Raw genomic sequence first — 11,814 nt, 5'->3', positions numbered from 1 at the left:
AATTTTATTGAAAATAAAATAGGTATTTTGTGGTTGAGTTTTTATAGTCTAATTAGATTTTCTTTTATTAAAAAACTTATAATAAATAAATAAATAGATAATTTGTGTTAAAGTTTAATAGAAATTCTTTTAAAAACTCTTTTTATATCAATTAATAAATATTTTTTATATTAATAATTCTTGCCTTATTAGATTTTTTTATATTAAAAAACTCATAATAATAGTAGATAAATAGGTAATTTGTCTTAGAGTTTTATACAAACTATTTTAAAACCTCTTTTTAGATCAATTAATAAATTTTTTTTTATATATTAACAATGCTTGTCTAATTAAATTTCATTTTATTAAAAACTCTTAATAAATATATAAATAGGTAATTTGTGTTAGAATTTTATAGAAAACTCTTTAAATATTATATATCATTGTCTATTGTGACAGAGTTTTCTTAAAAATAAAATATGTAATTTGTGATAGAGTTTCATAGAAATTATTTTATTTTCTTTAAATCTATCATTGTCTAATAAGATTTAATTTTATTAAGAAACTCATAATAAAAGTTAATTTGTGGTAAAGTTTTAGAAAAATTATTTTATTTTATATATCAATTAATAAATATATTTTATATTAATAATTCTTGTCCAATTAGATTTTCTTTTATTAAAAAATTCATAACAATAAATAAATAAATAGGTTAATTTAAATTTTATTAAATAGTTTTTAGAGTTTGATAGAGTTTTTATAAATTTCATATCAATTAATAACTTTAAATATATATATATATAAATAGATAGTTAAACACTAAAACTCTTTGCACATTTAATAATAGTATAGATAAAAATTCTTTTTATATCAATTAATAAATATTTTTTAATATAAATAAATAAATAATGAAACACTTTGGCAGAACTTCTTATTTTACTCTGAAAATTAAATTTTCTTTTATTAAAAAATTCAAAATAATAAATAGATAAATTGGTTAATTTGAAATTTATTATGTAGATTTTAGAGCTTTTTTTTTTTTTTTTTTTTGTGAAAACACTTTTCATATCAATTAATAAATATTTTTTTATATATATAAATAAATACTGAAATACTGAAACTCTTTGCACATTTAATAAATATTTTTTATATAAATAAATAAATGTTGAAACTTTAGATTTTCTTTTATTAAAAAATTCATAATAATAAATTGATAAATAGGTTAATTTTAATTTTGTTAGGCAGATTTTAGAATTTTACAGAGTTTTTTTTTTTTTTTATAAAAACTCTTTTCATATCACTTAATAAATATTTTTTATATAAATAAATAAATACTGAAATACTGATACTCTCTACACATTTAATAAATATTTTTTATATAAATAAATAAATACTGAAACTCTTTGACAAAACTTCTTTATTATGTATTTTATATTCACTCTTTATATCAATTAATAAATATATTATAATAAATAAATAAATAGGTAATTTGTGTTAGAGTTTAATATAAATTTTTTAAAAAATCATTTTATATCAATTAATAAATATTTTTTATATTAATAATTCTAGCCTAATTAGATTTCTTTTTGTTAAAAAACTCATAATAAATATGTAATTTGTGCTAGTTCTATAAAAACTCTTTTTAAACCTTTTTTTATATTAATTAATAAATAATTTTCTATATTCATAATATTTATCTAATTAGATTTCTTTTAATGAAAAACTCATAATAAAAACTAATTTGTGGTAGAGTTTTATAGAAATTATTTTATTTTCTTTAAATATATCCTTGTCTAATTTAATTTCATTTTATTAAGAAACTCGTAATAAAAGCTAATTTGTGGTAGAGTTTTGGAAAAATTAATTTATTTTATATATCAATGAATGAATATTTTTTATATAAATAATTCTTGTCTAATTAGACTTTTTAATTTAAAAAATCATAATAATAAATAGATAAATAGGTTAATTTGAATTTTATTAGGTAGATTTTAGAATTAGCTAATTTGTGATAGATTTTATAGAAAATTTTTATTTTCTTTAAATATATTATTGTTTAATTATAGTAGGTAATAGATAATAAAAACTCATAATAAATAGATAAATAGGTAATATGTGTTAGAAGTTTTATAGAAAATATTTTTAAAACACTTTTTATATGAATTAATAAATATTTTTATATTTTAATAATTCTTGTCAAATTAGATTAGCATTTATTATAAAAAAAAAAACTCATAATAAAAGGTAATTTGTGATAGGGTTTTAGAAAAATTATTTTATTTTTTATATCAATTAAAAAATATTTTTTATATTAATAATTCTTGTCTAATTAGATTTTCTTTTATTAAAAAACTTATAATAAATAAATAAATTGGTAATTTTTTTTAGAGTTTAATATAAACACTTAAAAAAAAAAAATTATATCAATTAATCAATATTTTTTACTTTAACAATTCTTGTCTAATTAGATTTACTTTTATTAAAAAATTCATAATAAATAGATAAATAGGTAATTTGTGTTAGAGTTTTATAAAAACTCTTTTGAACCTCTTTTTATATCAATTAATAGATCTTTTTTTATATTAATAATACTTGTCTAATTAGATTTCCTTTTATTAAAAATCTCAAAATAAATATATAAATAAGTAATTTGTGTTAGAGTTTTATAGAAACTCTTTAAATATATCTTTGTCTAGTGTGATAGGATTTTATTGAAAATAAAATAGGTAATTTGTGATAGATTTTTATTGAAATTATTTTATTTTATTTAAATATGTCCTTGTCTAATTAGATTTAATTTTATTAAAAAACTCATAATAAAAGCTAATTTTTTGTAGAGTTTTAAAAATAATATTTTAGTTTATATACCAATTAATAATTTTTTATATTAATAATTCTTGTCTAATTAGATTTTCTTTAATTAAAAATTTCTTAATAATAAATAGATAAATAGTTTTATTTAAATTTTATTATGTAGATTTTAGTGTTTTGTAGAGTTTTTTTTTTTATTTATTTATAAAAACTCTTTTCATATTAATTAATAAATATTTTTTTATATAAATACATAAACTCTTTGCACATTTAATAATAGTATAGATAAAAACTCTTTTTATATCAATTAATAAATATTTTTTTTATAAATTAATAAATACTGAAACTCTTTGACAGAACTTCTGTAATTTACTCTTTAAATATATCTTTGTCTAGTGTGATAGAATTTTATTGAGAATAAAATAGTTAATTTGTGATAGAGTTTTATAAAAATTATTTTATTTTCTTTAAATATATCTTTGTCTAATTAGATTTAATTTTATTAAGAAATTTATAATAAAAGCTAATTTGTGGTAAATTTTTGGAAAATTTATTTTGTTTTATATATCAATTAATAAATATTTTTTGTATTAATAATTATTGTCTAATTAGATTTTCTTTTATTCAAAAATTTATAATAATAAATAGATAAATAGGTTAATTGAAATTTTATTATATATATTTTAGTGTTTTAAATATTTTTTTATATAAATAAATAAATATTTAAATACTGAAACTCTTTGCATATCTAATAATAGTCTAGATAAAACTCTTTTTATATCAATTAATAAATATTTTTTTATAAGAAACTCATAATAAAAGCTAATTTGTGGTAGAGTTTTAGAAAAATTATTTTGTTTTATATATCAATTTATAAATATTTTTTATATTAATAACTCTGGTCTAATTAGATTTTCTTTTATTAAAAAATTCATAATAATAAATAGATAAATAGGTTAATTAAAATTTTATTATGTAGATTTTAGTGTTTTATAGATTATTTATTTATTTATTTATTATATAAATACTCTTTTTATATCAATTAATAAATATTTTTTTATATAAATAAATATTTAAATACTTTATTGAAACTAGAAAAGGAAAAAACATTCCGTGAACTGTCTCAAGAGAGCTCCATGTTTGTTTTCAAGCTGGGTTTGGCTAAATGTTAGGAATCACTGGCTCTCATTCACCTTACTGGTCCTAAAGACACTTCTTGTTGCATATGGTTGATGAAAGATTATGGCGTCACCGAGTCTTGGACTAAACAGTTCAATGTTGATATTATTGGAGGATTCAATAGTGTAGCTGACTTCACAAGGAAAGGTGAACTTCTACTGTCAGAGGGGACTTGGTAGTTGGATAACCTTATCTTCTCGCTAAGGGTTCGTTTGGTTAAATAGAACTAGCAAGAAAGGAAAAAAATCAGAAAATATTTAATTTTTTTGTGCGTTTATTTAGAATGAAACGGAAAGTTTTCAGGAAACTGGGATTCCCGAAAGTAGCTAATTTTCTCTAAAACGATTCCGGTATAAAATACACGAAAATTTTTGTTTCTCAGGAAAGTTGTGAAGTTATATTTTAAATTCTTATTATACACCTAATTATCAATTGGTTTCCCTTTTTTTTTTTTTTTTTTTTTCGAATAGGTATATACATATAACATATTATGGTGGTTATTTTTTTAAGTGCATTATATTAATTTATATACATATCAACTAGATTTTAGAATTCGGATACTAAAGTTATTATAAGTTTTATGAAATATATACGTTTATTAAAAAGAAAATTACAAAATATTCTATAGTTATATAATTTTAGTTGAATTCAAAAAGAAAACCCTCATAAACTTGGTTGTTTTATGTAAAATTCTATTGGTATTGGTTATTCTAATATAAACAAACATATAGTGGAACAATTATAATATTATTCGATTTCATCAAAGTCCTTACAATTACTATATAAATTGTAATGTCTAAATCATATATATATATATAGACTAAAATAATTCAGATGACTTGGTGTCTCATACAGGTTCATAATATTATTATCAACAACAAAATTTGATGCATGAATTAATTTTACTCAAATTTATTTATATTTTTAGTATTTAAAATTATAAGGGCAATTTTGTCAAGTAAAATTATTTTCTTTTCTCTTTCATTCTATCCAAACTAATGTGGTACCCCTCGGATCCGAGACACGGGTTGATCAGGCTCGGGCCCAAACCCGAGGGAATATCAAACAATTAAAGTATTTTAAAGCGAATACAGATGACAAAATGAAATAATAAAGATGGAATAAAACTGAAAGAAACATTAATTATAAAACCCTCCATGCATAACTGAAAAATAAAACTCCAATCCTCCAAAACTTCAATGTTACAACTTGGGAATCCACTGGTGAACCCCTAACCAAAAGTTCAACTGAAACTGAAAACTGAAAATAGATAATGCTAGAAACATCGAGAGAAGTCCTACGTAATCAGATGAATGCGAGACTGTCCTCGACAAGCATGATCAAGCTCTAAGGCTGGAATCGTCCTGTACCTGAAAAGAATAATAAAGGAGTGGGTCAGACCCACGGGCAAGTTCTAATCTAACTGCAATCCATACAGTGACCCGATACTCAGATACACCGTAGACACCCCACAATATCTATCTAGTCCATCCGTATAAATATATCCACACTAAGGGACATTCACTAGTATATAATAGGGGTCTCAACCTGAATAGAAGGCAACATGCGAATACGCACCCTAAGGTGGGCATGAGTACCTAGACCTAACAGGGTACACCTCAACCTATTATAACCAGTTACGCATCCACCGCATATACGCACCCTAACCAACGAGTCTGAGACTCAAGCTCAGCTCGTGGTACCATAAACATATATATAAAATCCATCCAAATCCAGGGTATGTAGTTCGAATATTTAATAAACTGACATACAACAAACCAACTAGTTAGTCACTCAACTTATTCAGTTGATGCGATTTAACTACCGTCCATTAATCCAGGAAGCCACTCAACTTAGTTGCAGTTGATATGACTTAACCAAGATTAGGATTTAATATTTATAAATCCATTCCTTAAATCCGTTAGGTTAGGTTTAGGCGTTTTGAGCTAAACCGTCCCTAATATGTCACCGTCCCATACCGGTGCATACAACCCTCCATATCCAGGTAAATTACAATGTATACATAGTGAACAAGTAATTTACAGTTCAAAACCACTATCCAAATAATTGCAGAAAAATATTTAAGGTTTCAGCAATTTAAATCCAAGAATTAAACCATGTAATTGCAGGAAATGGTTTAATAGTTTACACAACTAATATCCAAAGCATGCATAGACCCAATCCAATATATCAATGACTCTATCATGCATTTAAAATAAATTCTATAATCCTTTTATAATCCAATAAATTGCTAAATTAACCTAAACAATTTATTTCGTCCTATCCGATAACAGTGTACTAAGTTATACGCCTTTATACTGTTTCATCCTTTATCTTATAGACTTAAACCATGCAACAACTAGTTTAATCATACTTAGAATCAAGTATTTAGATCCTCTGTAAAATCCCCACAATCCATTAGAAACATCCAAAGGCTCAAACAGTGTCCAGAATACCAAACAGTGTCTTAAAAAAGTTAAAAAAAAAAAAAAATTAACGTAAATTGAAGAGGGAGCCTGCTCCAAATTTTGGGAGCAGGCTCTTTCAGCCTAGAGCCGGTTTTAGGAGTCTTTAGAGCCGGCTCTACTTGTTGTGGGAGCCGGCTCCCACATTCATGGAGCCGGCTCTCACCTTCTTTGAGAGCCTCTGTCCTCGTTGCTTCATTTCAGTCCGTCTGTTCCCTCTTTGATCAATTCCTACCACTCTGTTGGTTTCTAAAATAGATCTTAAGCATCTTATTAACACACAGGATCATCCCAAAGGTTTGATAACAACCATTAGAATCAATTACAGCGATTAAATTAGCTACCGAACTAACATGCGTTTAGAACAAATCTGAAACTATTTTGCAATAACAATTCTAGTCCAACCCCTCTGTTCCTCTTCACTACTGATCTTAATAGTCCTATAACACCCCATATCATCCCCATGATTTATTTACAGAGGTTAAAAACAATTACAGAAACTAAAATTGCTAACAACAAAACATGCTTAAAACAGAAAACTGAAACAAGACTTGCAAGCATTAAACAGAATTGATTTTAACACGCAAAGATCATCAATATATTATGTGGTAAGCATTTAAGTTCTGATTTAATAATTAATTAAACCCTATAGATTATGTAGGTGCACAGAACACAAGCCAGATGGAAGGAGGAAGAGAATAACTTACCTGTAGTTTTAGACTCAAAACTTGTCGCAGTCGCCCTAACTTCCGGCAACCATTGCAACATTGTCTAACCTCCTATTACTTATGTTATTCCCTTTTCCTAAGCCAAATCTTGAAGCCTCAGTTGGAAACCTCACAAACTTGATATGCTCTCTCAAAGCCTCACTCTGTAACTCTCTGTATCTATGTTACGTGAGTAGGTTTTTTTTCAACCCTTAATACAGATTATAACTATGTATATATAGACGTAAAAATCCTAAACCCTAATCCTTGTTTAATTAGAGACAGAGCCCTAATTCTAAACCTAGTCGGCCCATTAAGCTATCTTTGTTACGGCTTACCTATACGTGAAATTCCAACCCCAAAGTTAACTGTAACTTAAAACATAATTAAATTAAAATTCAATTAAATAATTAAATACACTTAACCAATTAAATAATAAAAGATAACACATGTCATATAGGTAAACAATTAAATCAAATTAATAAATAAAAATAATTAAACCAAATAATCACCCAAAAACAATAAAAATAAAAAATAAAAAAAATGCCAAGACTATCCTTTTTTAAAATTAGGGGTATTACAACTAACAACATAATATTTTCTCATAACTTTCTTGAAAAAATTTCACGCTAATCAAATGCGCCATGGAAACTTAATTTTCTTTTCCTTCACTTCACTTTCTACCTCTATTTCTGTCTAACCAAACGAACCCTAAAAGATTATGGTATCTTTTATTTTTAATTCGTGGGTCTACACATTCAACGCATAGGCACGCATTTTATGTCAATTAATAAATATTTTTTTTATATAAATATTGAAACTCTTTGGCAGAATTTTTATATTTTACTCTAAAATTCTAGATTTTTAGAATTCTCAATTTTTGTATCCCTTCCTCCTTTTTTATTGTCTCTATTTATAGGCTTCTTTGATTAATAGGATAATGACATGTTTTTTTTTTTTTTTTTTTTTTTTTTTTTTTTTTTTTCTGATAATGACATAATCACAACTGGGCCGAGCGTATTATATTATGATAATTATCCATAAAAAATAACTATTCTTTTTATATTGAACTAAAAATAAGAATTTTATATAAAATGTGATTGATTTTATTAGATAATCTTTCAATTAATAAATATTTTTTATTTTAATAATTCTTGTCCTATTATATTTACTTTTATTAAAAAAAACTCATAAAAAAATAGATAAATAGGTAATTTGTGTTAGAGTTTTATAGAAACTCCTTTAAAACCTCTTTTTATATAAATTAATAAATAATTTTTTATATTAATTCCTTTTATTAAAAAATTTATCATAAATAGATAAATAGGTAATTTGTGTTAGAGTTTTATATAAACTCTTTAAATATATCTTTGTCTAGTGTGATAGAGTTTTATTGAAAATAAAATAGGTAATTTGTGATAAAGTTTCATAAAAATTATTTTATTTTCTTTAAATATATCCTTGTCTAATTAGATTCTATTTTATTAAGAAACTCATAATAAAAACTAATTTGTGATAGAGTTTTAGAAAAATTATTTTGTTTTTTATATCAATTAATAAATATTTTTTATTTTAATAATTCTTGTCTAATTAGATTTTATTTTATTAAAAAATTCATAATAATAAATAGATAAATAGGTTAATTTAAATTTTATTATGTAGATTTTAGTGTTTTAAATATTTTTTTATATAAATAAATAAATACTAAAACTCTTTGCACATCTAATAATAGTATAAATAAAAACTCTTTTTATATTAATTAATAAATATTTATATATATAAAAAATAAATAATTAAATACTGAAATTCTTTGGCAGAGTTTATGTATTTTATTCTGGAATTCTGAATTTTTAGAATCCTCAATTTCTGTACCCCTTCCTCCTTTCTCCATGCCTCTATTTATAGGTTTCTTGGATTAATAGGATGATGACATGTGTCCTTTTATGATAATTACATAATCATAACTGGGCCGGACTGGTTATATTGTGATAATTATTCATAAAAAATAACTATTCTTTTTATATTAAACTAAAAATAAGAGTTTTATATAGAATGTGATTGATTTTATTAGGTAATTTTTAGAATTTTATAAAAATTAGTTTTACAAAAACTATTTTTATATCGATTAATAAATATTTTTTTATATAAATAAATAAATACTGAAATACTGAAACACTGAAATACTTTACACATTTAATAATAATATAAATATATATATAGATATAGATATAATAGTATAGATATAGATATAGATATACTGTTTTAAAAATTAAAATAAAGTAAAATACAAAGGAGGTCACAACGTACAAATTATGCAGACATATGATTCCACTTCAAAGTCCAACATGTAAAGAAAAAGTAAGGTATAAAAAAGAATGAGAAATCAGTTATCTTTTTATAAAGTTATATGACAAAGTGAATCACACACTTTAATAAAGGTACTCCATATATACACACAATCATATAAAGAATGAGCAATAACTTTATTGAAAGTTTCCAACCTATTTTTCATAGGAAAAATTGTAATACTCCCCGACTCTCAGACGTAAAGTGTCATTATATTATTATTTTTTAAAGTCCCAAAATAAGTGTTTATTGTTTATTTTAAAAAATTATTTGAAATTTAAATTTTTCTAAATTATTCTTAGATTGTGTTTAACAGCACGTAATTGAAATATTGTAATTATAATTGATGGAACTGGAATTTTTTTTTATTCAAGTTGTTTATCTCTACTTCCACCAATTTCAATTTCAATTTCAATTCCAATTCCAAAATTTCATTTCTAATTTCAATTCTAAAATTTCAATTTCAAAATTTCATTTCCAATTTCAATTCTAAAATTTCAATTTCAATTTTATGCCTGTCAAACATAGCCTTAAATTTTAATGTATAATTTGTTTAGATAAGGTGCTGGAGTTTCAAAGTAAGAAAATCCACAAAATGTGACAACATTCAAAGTGAGAAGTGTTTATTTTTATTTTTAAGGAGATGAACCCTAAACCGAGAAAAGGAGTGATAAAAAATAATATCATACATAATGAATAAAATGGTTCAACATTGTACCATGCGGTCAGTCAGTCTCAACAAGAGTTTCTATATCTAATCCAAGGAGTGTTTGGGAACATGCATGTGCATTTGGAAGATACCATACCAATGATACAAAAAGTGAAACAAACACCCGCACGGAAAGGAAAATGAGTTGGATAGTCATGTTTACATGGCGTAATATGTATTGGACACATTAATTAGGTACAATGGCACTCCAACAAAATATTATTTTGTAATATTGATTGCGATCGTAATATAATGGATTCGGACAAAATCAATATAAATTAGTTGAACTTAAAATGAGTCATGTATAAACCGATACGCCGCGTATCTGATAGATCAAAATACATAACACCAAGAGATAGAGTTGAATTAGGCCAATAGAAATGTTCGCGAATGGACTCTAACAAATTTCACTTAAATGCATTTAAGGTGAAGTATCATGCGTCTCTTATTTTTTGTACTCTCTTCCGAAAGTATCATTTTTCAATATGGTGAGATTCACAGGATAAAAATACTAAAAATAACTAGTAGAACGATGACACTCCATGTCCATCCGAATACAATTTATCGAGAGGGAGAGTGAACAAGCTCTTTGGAATGCACATGGTAACAAATGCACCCATCCATTTGATCTGTAGTTATCCACACTACCAACTAAAATTATATAATATTTTTTTTAAAATGTAATAAATTGCATACACATTTTATACAGAAAATATGGGTGAAGAGCAACAAAACCCCCCCCCCCCCCCCCCCCCCCCAACCTATCAGCCAAAAGCACAAAATCCCCTGAATTAAGTATTACCCCTGAACTTTTTAAAATATGCAATCCAAGGACAAAACCAAAATTTTCCCTTACCGGAGCCACCGGATATGTTAAATTACCAATTTATCCTATAGCATATGGAGCAGTACGTTTTATTTCTTTAGCAGCAGATGTTCATGGCGTGTCAATTGTAATCTCAACACCCAATAGTATTGTGACACATCATCTTATCATAGACATTCCCTCGTTAAAGCTCCATATGTGCAACTCCCTCTGTATACGCGCTCTCTCTATACACTCTCCTCTTCCTGTAAAGCGAACTCCCTCTGTTTAAGCCCTCTCTCTGTACACTCTCCTTCTCCGGTATTTGATTATATGGCGGACCAATTGTAACCTCCGGCAGCCATCAACCTCAATTAAAAAATTGATGGAGTGAAGCTCTGAATTTTACTGTTGTCATTGTTGCTTGGCCTCTCCAAGCATCCATGGCTAATATTTCTATATAAATCTTCAGAATCCGATGGCTGCGCAATATTGAGTTTTCCATGGTTGTTGGGTTTGAAGATTTGGGGCAAAAAAGGTTTGTTTCGAGAATTGGAGGTGATGATTGGTTGGTGTGGTCTGGGTTTATTTTCTTTGATGGGTTAGTGTTATCGAAGAAGCTTTTTAGTTGAATTCAAAGCAACCCTGAATGATTCGACTCCTCCAACTTCATCATCGCCGACATTCAATTCATCAAATAGAGCGCTTAAAAGCTTCACTCTCCGAACCAAATTACTGTACATCTTCTTCGAGGTGTGTCAGCACTCGGGTAGCCCAGAAATATCCCTTATTGTCTCGCCCAGTTGACTCACC

This window comes from Cornus florida, unplaced genomic scaffold, assembly GCF_030987335.1.
Source record: "Cornus florida cultivar Cherokee Brave unplaced genomic scaffold, ASM3098733v1 CherokeeBrave_3.0.0_Hap2_Chr06, whole genome shotgun sequence".
Classification (NCBI taxonomy): domain Eukaryota; kingdom Viridiplantae; phylum Streptophyta; class Magnoliopsida; order Cornales; family Cornaceae; genus Cornus; species Cornus florida.
This window is presented reverse-complemented; position numbering follows the sequence as displayed.